Source organism: Oryx dammah, unplaced genomic scaffold (assembly GCF_014754425.2).
Source record: "Oryx dammah isolate SB20612 unplaced genomic scaffold, SCBI_Odam_1.1 HiC_scaffold_26, whole genome shotgun sequence".
Classification (NCBI taxonomy): domain Eukaryota; kingdom Metazoa; phylum Chordata; class Mammalia; order Artiodactyla; family Bovidae; genus Oryx; species Oryx dammah.
The window spans coordinates 33085253-33099941 of NW_024070210.1; positions in this window are offsets into that span (position 1 = coordinate 33085253).

The following is a 14689-nucleotide window of genomic DNA, read 5'->3' on the forward strand; positions in this document are numbered from 1 at the left end:
TACACTCAGGAGAATTGACCAAGAAGTAAATATATCCAGGCTAATGAGGGCCAGGTGTTTCAGTGCTGAAGGGAGTTACAAATAGTTAAAAGAAGTAAGAATAAAACCTGTGGTGTTGGATTAGAGTCAAAGGGGTCAGTGTGAATGTATGTATACATATGTATGTATACATATGGATGTGTGTGTATACATACACCCTAGTCTGCTCAGAACTAAAAGCAATGACAACCAATACCAGTGAGAACCAAGATCATGGTTTCTAAATTACATTCTCCCCTGAAGGAACCAGGACTCTAAAAAAATGAATCCAGGGCTGTAGCAGGGGAATGGCAGATGAGCCTAGAATATTGTTTTGTGCCAGAAAGTAAGGAAGTGCTCATAAATGATAGAGACATGAAAAAAGGACATAGGAGCCAGTTTTAGGAGTCTAATAATAATAGTAACAGGTAAGAACACTGAGTAAAATAAAAGCCTGCAAGTTCATAAATAAATGAGCATATAAATTAATGAGAGGAAGTGAAAAGCTCTACCTTATAATAAAATGTCAAATAAAAAACAAAGGAAACAGTGGAATTAGAATATCATCATTTGACGACTGTCACAATTGATTTAATCATAAATTATCAATGGATGATAAAACTAATAGGTGAAAATTTAATAAGAAGTATGATATCTACATGCATCTCAAAGCATCTGTCCATGAAATATTTGTTGAATGCTTATTAATAAGTATATAGTAGTTACTAACTTTATAAAAGAGTAACAAGACCGAGACCATCTTAACCCCATGATAAAAGTGAACATCAACAGTAACAGGACAAATAAATACGATGTGCCTCCTTATACTGCTGAAAAGAACATATCACTTCTGTAATATTCTTGCCAGAAATGTGTAATCTGAATCTAATCATGAGGAAACACCAGACAACGAACTAAGGAACATTTTACAGGGTAAATTTTAAAAACTGTCAGTGTTATAAAAGATAAAGAAGGACTGCAAAACTCTTCTAGACCAAGGGAAACTAAAATAAAGGACAACACACTGTAACACACAATGTGATCCTAGATTAGATCTTAGGCTTACAAAGGATATTTTGGGGTCATTATTAGGATAATTGGCAAATTTTAGTTAAGTCTGTGGATTAGATGGTAGCATTGCTCAACATTAATTTCCTGCTACTTTGTAAGAGAGACTATTTTCAGGAAATACATACTTGAATATTAAGGGACAATGGAGTATCATGTCTATAGCCTTCAAATGGTTTAGAAAAAATAATAAAAATGTAAAGAGAAGGAATAATAAAGAAAAAGTGGTAAAATGTTAATGTAGGGGAGAAAAATATCATCCTCTATTCAACTATGTTCTGTCCCTGAGGTTTGCAAATTAAACTTACCAAAAACCAGCTTAATAGGAGAAAGAAGTTTATTTATGTACACAGGGGAGCCAGCAGAAGAAATAGCTGGCTTATTAAATGTTTTAAGTTAAAGACTTATATACCTAAGTCAGGAGAAAGGAGAGGGGAGGAAAGGCTTTTCTGGGTAAAATAAATAGGTTTCTTTAGAAAAGACAAATGGGTTTTTAGGAGACCAAACTGAGATAAGAAAGTTAGAGATAATGTTTGTCTGTACAGATATAAATAGTCTTTCTATCTCCTTCAGGGCCATAAAACTCCTCTGGAGAAGAAATTTGGGGTAGATGTTATTCACATTCTTCCTTCTGGGAGTAAATCCATCCCAAAGAAGGAATTTATGGCAGCCTTATTTTCCAGACGCTGCTTCTTTTAGTATAATATGGAAAGCTCCAAGACTTCTCTCTGCATCTGTTGATGCTCAAATGTCTTGAGCTTAAAATAATCTTTATAATAACTCTGGGGTTCCGAGTGAGTCCCAGTATTAACAAGTGGGAAATCTTGATGAAAGATGTATAAGTGTTTCTTGTACTTTTTTGGGTAACTTTTTTATAAATTTGACATTATTGCAAAAACAAAGACTTTTAAAGGTATGTGCACCCCATCCTAACAAATTGGAAATTTAATTTTAGAAATATTGCCAGCTCATTTGTTTCTTAAAGAAGTGGCAACTATAAAGAGTGGATTGAGTGTAAAGGGAAAGGTTTAATTTCTAAAAATAAGTGAGTAGTAAGCATCGATCCTTGAGGAAGAGGGCCCTGTAAGGAACGTTAGTAACTTAATCCAGGAAGAATAGGGTATTATTCAGGATCCTCAGCGCTCTGAAGTAAGAAATGCAGCCCTTACTGTCAGACAACCAATCTCAGGCTGAGTGTAGGACAGTCATTCAGCAAGAAGGCTCTGCTGATGGCTTTCTGGACTATAACCCATTGCAAAGATGACCTTGTGTCCATAGTTTGATTTTCTTGCCTAAATTCTTAAGAAAATAACATAATGTTCAGATCTTCAAAGTTAAAAGGTCCTTCACAAATGAACTTATCTATGAAACAGAAACAGACTCGCAGACATACAGAACAGACTGGTGGTTGCCAAGGAGGAGGTGAGTAGGGGAGAGACGGGTTAGGAGTTTGGGATTAGCAGACACAAACATTTACATACAGAATGGATGGAGAAGGAGGTCCTACTGTATAGTACAGGGAATTATGTTCAGCGTCATGGGATAAACCATAATGGGAAAGAATATTAAAAAAGAATGTACATATATGTATAACTTTGCTGTACAGCAGAAATTAACACAACATTGTACATCAAGTATACTTCAAAAAAAAAATCCTGAGGTATCAAAAAGGAAACCAATTTAAGGTAACCGTCTCAATATAAACCCAAAATAGAGGGGAGCTGCTTTACAAATAAGAGCTACCCTAGGTTATAGTTGACTCACATTATACTGTTTAATCCAGGTTGCCTCACTACTGTGGCAAACTGATAAGGGTTCAGCTGTCTGTAGTTGCTTTGGTTAAAAGTCAGGAGGGAGAGGTTATTTGGAAAAAGTGAAAAATACTCATCTCTAATTGTAATGAATTTTTTCTTCCTTTACTTATTCAATTAATTTCTCTTTTCAAGGAACTCTTGACAGCATTCTTTCTTCCCACAGTTGAATGTTAAATATGTCAAACTGCTGTTCCTACACAGTAGCTACTAAAATAAAATGGGAGCATCAAAGAGCTAGGGCCAAATTAGAATATCCTCATCCCCAACTCTTAATTCAGTTCTAGGGATGCCCAAATTTTTTTCTGCTTCAATACACAAGGGAGGAGAGTCAAAGTGTAACATGCTCCCTAGTACATTTCCCACAGGATCAGCTGAAACCTTGCTCATTTCTCATTCAAGGTAAGTTATCAGAATTAAGTGAGCTCAAGTGACATTATTATAGGGAAGCCATTGATTCTAATTATGAAAAAGGATACCTTTTGTAAACTTAAGTGCCAACTATTATTGGTAATAAGTCACAAATAGCTACAGATATGACACATATTATTTGTATACATTCTAGTTTAAATTTTATTGTTGTTTTAGCGTTATTGCATTTTCTCCTCTTTTCCAATTGTTTTTACCTAGATCCCTACCATAGCATATCTGAGAGAAGGATGACAGAAGCACAGAAGTCTGTTAGAAATTGCTCCAGCCCATGAATTGATACTAAGTCAGGACCTCTCTATCATCAGCTGCGGGACAGAGTTGGTTGAGAACTGGGCTGTGAAGAACAGGGTTTGCAATCTCTCGGCCCTGCCCACCTCTCTCTTGCTAACAGCTTTACTGAGGTATAATTGACAAATAAAAGTGTATGTATTTAAGTTGTACAAGTTGATTTTTGATATACATACATTGTGAAATGAACACTGCAATCAAGATACTTAACATCTCCATCACCTTGTATGGTTTTTATTTTCTTCTCATTCTTTATGTGTGTTGGGGGGGAGGCGGGTAAGAGGACTTAAGATCTAACTTCTTAGCAAACTTCAGGTCTATAATACAGTACTGTTAACCACAGTCACTGTGTTGTATATTATTTCTCCAGAACTCATTCATCTTGCATAGCGGAAACTTTTTACCCCTTGACCAATATCTACTAATTCCCCTCCCCCAGTTCCAGCTTCTGGCAACCACCATTCTCTCTGCTTTTATGAGAGTCTATTTTTTTGGTTTCCACTTATAAGTGAGATCATGCAATATTCATCTCACTATGTCATTCCCATGGACAGGACTCCTCTGGCTGTAGAATGTTATCAGCTAGGCCCTGGTGGCCTGACCTTGGTAGGCACATTTGACTCAAAGGTGACAAGACAGGGGTTAAGATCGAAAAGGACCAGAGAATGGGTTCCTCAGGCCAGGTGGCTGCCACTGTGGTGCATTATTATATTTGTGTTCTACCTGTAGTCCCAGAACCCAGAGAGCTGGACAGGTTGATGCCACACATACCACCTCCCAGCTCTGCCCTTGGTGCCCTTGTGTGAAACAGGCTCTGAATACTTAGGCATTAAATAACAGAAGCATTAGTAGTAATAAAGTACATCACATCACAGCAAGTGCTATTTTAAAAAACTATTTATTTTTGCTAGCAGCAAGATTGTTGGGAGAAATATCAATAACTTCAGATATGCAGATGACACCACCCTTATGGCAGAAAGTGAAGAGGAACTAAAAAGCCTCTTGATGAAAGTGAAAGAGGAGAGTGAAAAAGATGGCTTAAAGCTCAACATTCAGAAAACTAAGATCACGGCATCTGGTCCCATCACTTCATGGCAAATAAATGGGGAAACAGTGGAAACAGTGTCAGACTTTATTTTTTGGGCTCCAAAATCACTGCAGATGGTGACTGCAGCCATGAAATTAAAAGACGCTTACTCATTGGAAGGAAAGTTATGACCTGAACTCAGATAGTATATTCAAAAGCAGAGACATTACTTTGCCAAGAAAGGTCCATCTAGTCAAGGCTACGGTTTTCCCAGGGTCATGTATGGATGTGAGAGTTGGACTGTGAAGAAAGCTGAGCGCCAAAGAATTGATGCTTTTGAACTGTGGTGTTGGAGAAGACTCTTGAGAGTCCCTTGAACTGCAAGAAGATCCAACCAGTCCATTCTAAAGGAGATCAGTCCTGGGTGTTCTTTGGAAGGAATGATGCTAAAGCTGAAACTCCAATACTTTGGCCACCTCATGCGAAGAGTTGACTCATTGGAAAAGACTCTGATGCTGGGAGGGATTGCGGGCAGGAGGAGAAGGGGATGACCGAGGATGAGATGGCTGGATGGCATCACCGACTCGATGGACATGAGTTTGGGTGAACTCCGGGAGTTGGTGTTGGACAGGGAGGCCTGTCGTGCTGCGATTCACGGGGTCGCAAAGAGTCGGACATGACTGAGCGACTGAACTGAACTGGGTCTTTGTTGCTGTGTGCACGCTTTCTCTAGTTGTGGAGAGTGGGAGGCTACTCTGTAGTGGTGGTGCATGGGCTTCTCATTGCGGTGGCTTCTCTTATTGCAGAGCACAGGCTCTAAAGAGGAGGCTCAGTAGTCGTGGCTTGCAGGCTTAGTTGCTCTGCAGCACTGGGATCTTCCCAGACCAGAGATTGAACCTGTGTCCCCTCCATTGGCAGGCGGATTCTTATCCACTGTACCACCAGGGAAGTTCAGCAAGTACTATTTTATAATCACAAATATATGAAGTCACTTTTATTATTTCTGTTTTCCAGATGAGAAAATTGAGGGGGATTTGCTCAATCCCCAGGGGGAATTCTGGCCCTGAGGGGCCCTTCAGAATTGGGGCAAGGCTGCTGGGGCTTTACATGCCACAACTAGACTTTTGAATACAGGCTGTTTGGGAAAGAGGTATAAGTCTGAGAAAAGCAGCTCTTTGGGTTGAGTTACTTTCTGAGGCAGACTGACAGCTGAGGACAGGACGGACTGGCAGCAGCACTCCCAGCATTAGGGGAGATTGAGGTCTTCATTCCTGAAGGGGATAAAATTATCCCCTTCAGGATCTTTGTTTTTGCTACCTTCCCCCCCCCCCACACACACTCACACTCACTCACACTCACACTCACTCACCCTCACACTCACTCACTCACTCACGCCAATCCATGGCACTACCCAGTGCCTTTTAGATTTTTTAAGAGAAGAGAGTTGCTACAAAAGACTGATTATGGTCTGAAAAGAGAGAATTAGACTGCTGAAAACATATTTGTGTTACTTGTACTGCCAAGTTTCTGTTTTTTTTTTTTTTTGTCTGTTTTTGGCCATCCAGCACAGCTTGCAGGATCTCAGTTCCTGGACCAGTAGTGAAAGCCTGGGATCCTAACCATTAAGCAACCAGGGAACTCCTGTACTGCTCAGTTTTAAACTGCTTGCAAGAAAGAGGACTTTTCCCTTGCCGCTTAATTAATCTTTCAAAATTTGCCTTCCATAACTCTGATTCACCATAACTCTGAATGCTTGTTTCCAAGCTTCCCATTAGAATTTGAGGACTGCTCTCTGCTCCGAGAATACAGATAACTCCAGAGACCAGCAGGCTTTCAATCAGTACTTTCTCTTCCCTTCCCTAGACTACTGCTGTCTTGGACCTCACAGGCTATGTGATGCTAAAGGAGTGGAGGTTTTCTTCCACTAGGTACTAGGTGCAGTGTCTGGCACATATGTAGGTGTTCAATAAAGATTAGTCAGATAACTAAATGGTGCATTTTAGTTGAAAACTTAAAACATTTCTTTTGATGCTAGTAACCTTTCACCATTCCCTCAGCGTTTGTGCCACAGGGTCTCCCACTGGCTACCCAAGGCACAGGTGGCGCTAGTGGTAAAGAACCCACCTGCCAATGCAGGAGACCCAAGAGATATGGGTTCGATCCCTGGGTCAGGAAGACTCCCTGGAGGAGGGCATGACAACCCACTACAGTATTCTTGCCTGGAGAATCCCATGGACAGAGGAGCCTGGTGGGTTGCCGTCCATAGAGTTGCAGAGAGTCGGACATGACTCAAGTGATTTAGCACACACTCAAGGCACAGATCCATTTTTCAGGAACTATGCTCACACTTGGGACCAAAAAGACTACTTCCCAGGCAGCCCTCTACCCAGTATCCAAACACATAGGCTAGCACTTACTTTAGTTAAACACCTAAGGTTTGAAACACAAAAAGTGAGGTTCACACATAGTTATCATTCAAAAGAGAATTCAGTAATTTGCAATTAAGTAAAAAATATGGTTGACTCACACATACACAAAAGTCAACCACTTTTCCTTGGTAAAGGTAAACTAAATTTAGCCAAAAAAGCTACCTGTTCTTCAAAGTAGATGTAAAGGTTCTTGCTGATATTGCACTTGGAAAAAATTTTATCCTTACAATATTTTAAAAAATTTTTTGTAAAAATAAAATTATTTGGGCTTAAGACTCAGACGTTTCTATTTCAATTCACAAAATCTCTCTGATATTCTTCCCCCTTCTTCTGTCTGTTTAAATAAGCAGACTCTTGGCCTTAGCTGGATCCCCTTTGCCTCCATCTGTTTTTCTGTATATAAAAATGACCGTTTTCTGGCATTGATTCTTCATGCTGTCAGTAGGCTGCTTTTACTGAAAAGGTGTGTTTGTGTTCTTGGCTTCACCAATAAATTGACTTTATAACTAAATTGGCAAGGTTCTGTGGGTGGGGAAGACAGAAGTGGCATATCAGGTTGGCCAAGGAATGTGAAAATTTATGTTACAGATTAGAAAAACTTTAAAATGTACACTGCACATTGTAAAAGCACTGCTGGTTGTAAAGCACTGAAGTTGTTCCTCATAACTGAGAGTATGTATAAATAACATTAAAATAAAATGTATCCAACCGCATTCAGTTCAGTTGCTCAGTCGTGTCCGACTCTTTGCGACCCCATGAATCGCAGCACACCAGGCCTCCCTGTCCATCACCAACTCCCAGAGTTCACTCAGACTCACGTCCATCGAGTCCGTGATGCCATCCAGCCATCTCATCCTCTGTCGTCCCCTTCTCCTCCTGCCTCCAATCCCTCCCAGCATCAGAGTCTTTTCCAATGAGTCAACTCTTCGCATGAGGTGGCCAAAGTACTGGAGCTTCAGCTTTAGCATCATTCCTTCCAAAGAAATCCCAGGGTTGATCTCCTTCAGAATGGACTGGCTGAATCTCCTTGCAGTCCAAGGGACTCTCAAGAGTCTTCTCCAACACCACAGTTCAAAAGCATCAATTCTTCAGTGCTCAGCCTTCTTCACAGTCCAACTCTCACACCCATACGTGACCACAGGAAAAACCATAGCCTTGACTAGACGGATCTTAGTCGGCAAAGTAATGTCTCTGCTTTTGAATATGCTATCTAGGTTGGTCATAACTTTTCTTCCAAGGATTAGGTTTATACAAAATTGTTTCATTTGGATAAAATACATAAATTAGAGATCTCAATTTTCAAAAAATTTTCTCAAATTCCTAGGTCTAGGGGGTTCCCTGGTAGCTCAGTGGTAGAATCCGCCTGCCAATGTGGGGGACATGTTGACCCCTGATCTGGAAAGATCCCACATGCCACGGAGCAACTAAGCCCAAGTGCCACAACTATTGAGCCCGTGCTCTAGAGCCCACATACCACTAGTGAAGTCTGCATGCCCCAGAGCCTGTGCTCTGCAACAAGAGATGCTGCCACAGTGAGAAGCTCGACCACCGCCGCTAGAGTAGCACTCACTCACAACTAGAGAAAAGCCCTCACAGCAGTACAGCCAAAGCTAAATACATAAAAATTAAAAAAAATTTCTAACTCGAAGTTACAATTTGGGGATAGTCATATTTGGATTTATGTGTCTGATGAATTAAACGTTTGACATGATTTAAAATATCTCCTTTAAATTCACAGCAAATACACTAGGTCGTGGCTTCTTTTTGGAAAATGCATGCAAATAATACAGAAGGAATAATATTTAGGATCTTACTGATTCTCCAAAGTTTCTGCCTTGCTAACATTTCTGGCACCATAAAAAGTAAGGTAGCTACCAACTCTGTAAATCAGAGCTTCAGGGAGGCCTGTGAGCCCCACAGGAGCTATTTGTCTGACTTTGTCTTTTTAGTGCCTTGCACAATGCCTGGCCCAGAGCAGGTTCTTGGTAATTGCTTAATGTGTAACTGAATAGAGCTATTACTGCCTTATGGCAAAAAAATAAACTTCATATGACATGATGATATAAAGGTAAAGAACATTAGTAGAGGATGTACACTTTCATGAAAAATGTAGGGGTGGAGAAAGAAAAGGAGGGAGGGAAACACATAGAGATTATATGCCATTAACACCATTGATAACTGATGATTTTATGCCTCAAAAGTTTCTGCTGTGCACCTTAAAAAGTTCTGCATCAATTAAAGCATTTATGTAATAAGCACCCATTTTATGCCTAATGTGTTCCAGGCACTATTCTAGGCAGTGAATAAATACAGCCATGAACAAATTCCCTACTGTTATGGAATTACACTCCAGTAGCACCCACATCATCATCCTAAAAGACAAGTATTTATAACTCCATTTTTATGAGTAAAATAGTATGACTGACCTTCCTCAACTGTCCAGTGGTTTCAATGGCATGGATTTTGCATATGAGTATCCTACTCTATTTGAAGGCAGCTTTATAGACTAACCTAAATATTTAACATTGTATTACCAGTAGATGATACTCTAATTAAAGCGTTTTTACCATCAGGGAAAGGGTCTGATATATACATACTTATACATGCACACACACATTATACACACACATACATATACACACAAAAATACTTTCCTGGTGTTCATATTTTTACAGGCTTTGCACTTTAAAGAGACTACAAATGTGACCTGATTTTGCAGTGATTTTAAGTATTTCTACATATTTTAGACTTCGAATTTGATTCATAATCAAGGTATTTTTTTTTTTCTATGAACTTTTCCTTAGAAAAAGTATTTCTACTGGCTTATTTGAAACTTGACAAAGTTTACTGGACATATGGCAAGTTACCTCTAAGAGCATATTTAGAAAATTTCAAACATAAGTGAAGTATATAAATGAGGATTCAGTTCAACTTGCAAAGGATAATACATTTTAAAAGTTTGTTTTTAAAGAAGAAATCAATTGCAGTTCCCTTGAAAAATGCATGCTAAGTCATTTCAGTCGTGTCCGACTCTGCAACCCCATGGAACAGAGCCTGCCAGGCTCCTCCATCCATGGGATTCTCCAGGCAATAGTGGAGTGGGTTGCCATGCCCTCCTCCAGGGGATCTTCCTGACCCAGGGATCCAACCCATGTCTCAGGTTTCCTGCACTGGTCATTGGGGTTTTTTTACCACTAGCACCACCTGGGAAGCCCAATAGACCTTATTATTAGAAACCAATTAAATGTTAAGAAAACCACTTAATCCTAAATCCTTTGATGAATTTTACAAATTAGACTTCTTAAACATTTTTAAAGCGTTTAAATTTTATGCTGATTTAAATAATTTAGTAGGATTCATTAAAGTTTTAACTTTATCAAACAGAATTAAATGTATTGAACTCTATCGATACTCTTTGGGTTTCATCAAGTGCAGTGTGACAGTAAGAAAACTAGATCTAGGAGACTCAGGCCTGGGTTCAGGTCTCATCACTGCTTTGTGACCTTAGAGGTGTCAGTTAAGCACTTTTGAGTAGTAATCTTTTCATCTCAAAAGATCTTTCTAAAGATTGAGTAAACATGAGTGAAACTGCTTTGGAAACTGTAAGAGGACCATCTCAGTGCATGCTATTATCATTACCCTTCTGCCTTCCTGGCAAGAGCTTCCCTGGTGACTCAGATGGTAAAGAATCTGCCTGCAACATGGGAGATCCAGGTTCAATGCCTGGGTTGGGAAGATCCCCTGGAGAAGCGCATGGCAACCCACTCTAGTATTCTTGCCTGGAGAATCGCACGGATAGAGGAACCTGATGGGTTACACGGGATCGCAGAGTTGGACACGACTGAGCAACTTTTTCTTTCACTTCCTGGCAGTGAAGAAAGAACATTCATCATAGATCTCTCCACCCCAAGCTGGGGGATCACATCCCAGTGCTGGTAAGCATTCCACAATCAGGACAGAACAGTGATCACAAAGATGTGTGAGTATTCTGTATCTGTAGTCAGGTGCAAAATTGGACTCCTAGCATGAAAACCACATTTCTGTAGCTCATACTCACCATTCTCCTGATTTTATGCATTAATGGCAACTCTAGTTAGCCATGTGGTTTAAGGTTTCTTTATAAGTTCAGACTGTGATGAATTTATCTGGAATTATTTCTCTATTAATTTCTTTTGGAACACAACAGTGGGGTGCTAGAATATAGCATTGTTCTTATCCTTCCCTATCTTGTTTTCTTCCAAAAGAGAAAAAAGAAAAATGGTCTTCACCTACTATTCAACAATCTCTATTCAAATTCTGCGCCTGTTACCATCCACTTTTTCTTTCCTGCTTACCCAGTGATCTTTCCTCCTATGTTTTGCTGATTATATTTCAAAAACCCAACTCTTTCTACAAGTCATTCCTTTATTGCCACTGGCAATTGCACCATTATTTATCTCCTCCATTTTTCCCACAATAAACATTTGTCTTATTATGCCCATAGAAAAACACTACATATTTGGGATATGTAATACACAGCCACCTACTTTCAACCTTACCTCTACTTTTCACTTATCTTTCCTTTAATAATTTGGCTATACCACCAAACTTGTCTACTAAGGTGTCAACTGTTTTGTAACAGAAAATCTTTGTTCTTTGAAAGAGTAACCTCTTCTGTAGTCATATTTCTTATGTATTTCATACTACAACAATTTCCTAGAAATTGAAGCATTAATACTGGTTATACAGTTGACGATTTGTGTCTGCATCTATGTGTAATGATATTATGGCTTTGTTTTTAAAAACAAGACCTTACCATTTGAAATCAGTACTGAAATATTTATAGATAAGATATAATCTCGAGGATTTGTTTTGGGGAAAAAGAAACCTATGAGAAGGGGAAAGGAGAATGGATAGAACCAGATTGGCAATGGGCTTTGGACACAGTTGATAAGTACATGGAGAGTTTACACTCTTCAGTCTATTTTAATATTCTCCACAATAAAGTTTTTCTCTTCACTTGTTATGGTTTGGGCTACTCTCATTAGACCTAATATAATATTTAGATGACCTTTACCATTTAAAAGTCAAAGTGAAGTCGCTCGGTCATGTCTGACTCTTTGCAACCCCATGGACTGCAGCCTCCCAGGTTCCTCCGTTTATGGGATTTTCCAGGTAAGAGTACTGGAGTGGGTTGCCATTTCCTTCTCCAGAAGATCTTCCCAACTCAGGGATTGAACTCAGGTGTCCGGCATTGCAGGCAGACACTTTACCCTCTAAGCCACCAGGGAAGCCAGTACCATTTAAAAAGTGCTACAAAACTCAATGCCAAAACACAAAATCACTGTACACTATAGTATATATATTAACAACAGCTATCATGTTTTATTTACCCTGTATTAGGCTACTAGTGGGCTTCCCTGGTAGCTTGGCCGGTAAAGAATCCGCTGGCAATGCAGGAGACCCCGGTTTGCTTCCTCAGTTGGGAAAATTCCCTGGAGAAGGGATAGGCTACCCACTCCAGTACTGGGCTCCCCTGGTGGCTCAGACAATATGAATCTGCCTGCAATGTGTGAGACCTGGGTTTGACTCCTGGGTCAGGAAGATCCTCTGCCAGGCATGGCACCCATTCCAGTATTCCTTCTTGCCTGGAGAATCCCCTTGGACAGAGGACCCTAGTGGGCTCCAGTCCATGGGGTTGCAAAGAGTCAGACGTGATTGAGAGACTAAGCACAGCACAGCAGGCTACTAAGTACCATTACAGTGAATTTACATAAATTATCTCATTTATTCTTCATACTAAGTTTATCAAGCAGTTACCACTAAAGGCTCAGAGAGATTAAGAAATTTGCTCAGTATCATCAGGATGGAAATAGACATCTTGAATGCTCATTATCAGTTCTAAATATTAAGAAAATAATTATTCTCACAGTAACTCAAACACAATGCTCACATCCATATTGGTGTACTTCATTTCATATTATCATAAGCTATCAAGTAAACTTGGCCAAAGACACAGTTGAAATCCATTTACATTTACCTAGTTAAGTCAATACTTGGTGGACTTGTAAATTTTATTAGCATTCACAATAAAATCAAGTATAAGGCTAGCTGACTCTTCAGTCACTGTTTACAGCCACGATTAGAGGGAGGTAGCAAAGTTTAAGGCAGCAGGTTTAGCTTTAAGGCAGCAGCTTCAGCTCCTTTAAAATGATCAATAAACATGTACAATCACAGGTTATCTGGCGTTACAGATGTTAGTGATCTATCCCCTATGTTAGGGCGTTGAACCCTGAACAGTTCACAAATGTACATGAAATTTAGCAATCACTTTATGTATCAGTTTTCAAAAGTTTCAAACAAAAGTGGATTTTAAAGCAGCACAGTTCCTTAAAATTGCCAATATTATTTCCTATGGAACTAGTGAATTACTAAAAACACATTTTTACAAATTTTTACTAATGGTTTTAACTAAAAAATTGAATTTATTTTCCTTTGGAAAATATTTAAGTCTCAGGAAGTAAAACTTAATGCCTATTTAAGGGGCAAAAAATTTTTTTCAGTTAGTGCAACCTGCTGACTTTTTAAAAGAATGAATTTCTTTGGCATGAAAGGAAAACACAGGAGACATACAAATCTTTGCAGAACAAATGAGGATACACGCTTTCTGGAACACAAATCTCACTAAGAATATGTTTACTGAAAAAACAAAAACAAAAAAAACCTCAATCAAGGGGGGCAGAAAAGGCTGTTTTAAAGAAATTTCAAATCAATTTACTATGTAACAAATCCAGTAACAAATGTCTTCATACAATTTCTTTAAGTCAGGTCCTTTCCTCTACCATATGGTAAATTATTTACAAAAACGTACATACAGAGTCTCAGGAAATTGAGGTATTAAAAAATTGAGATATATTCATACAGCAAAGAGGTAGTCATGAAAATTAATCAACTAAAAATATGCTTATTTCTTAGTATTATAAAAACCTTACGTTTTAACCCCTGCATTGTTTACATTTTTTAAGTAGTATAACATCGATTTTGGCAATTTGGTGATCTTTATTATTCCTAAATCTTTTTCACATGAAGATTAACACTGATTACTATCAATAGAACATGTGCCTTGAGCTTTCTCCAGCAGTGTTAAGTGTCATACCAAGCCTGGCACTCCCTGGGGCCAGGTATTTCCTATCTCCACTCCTATTCTCTTGATGAATTACACTTACTAGACGTCCAGCTAGAGTCAAGGGTGATATGCTGTGAACAGAGAACACAGCAAAGTGAATCTGGTTCTCAGAAACAAAAACACTTGCTCTGTATCAACATACATAATCTAGAATTTTTTAAATGGATTAAAAATGATATACCTCCATGTTTCAGTTTGACCACTCATAAAACAAGCAATGACTAATCTCATATAGAGGTGAAATTATCTCAAATTCACCTAAAATGAGAGGTTATTTAGCTTAATGCTGTAAAATGTTTTAAAGCTAAAAAGAATATGACAGTCTTATCAGAAACCAATTTTTGGCACTTGAATCTGTGCACCTTTGCAACCGAGACAACTACCAAATGGTAAAAAATTGAAAGGGCTGCTTTTCTCAGAAGGGCTAATTCATAGCAAGAGCACTATGAAT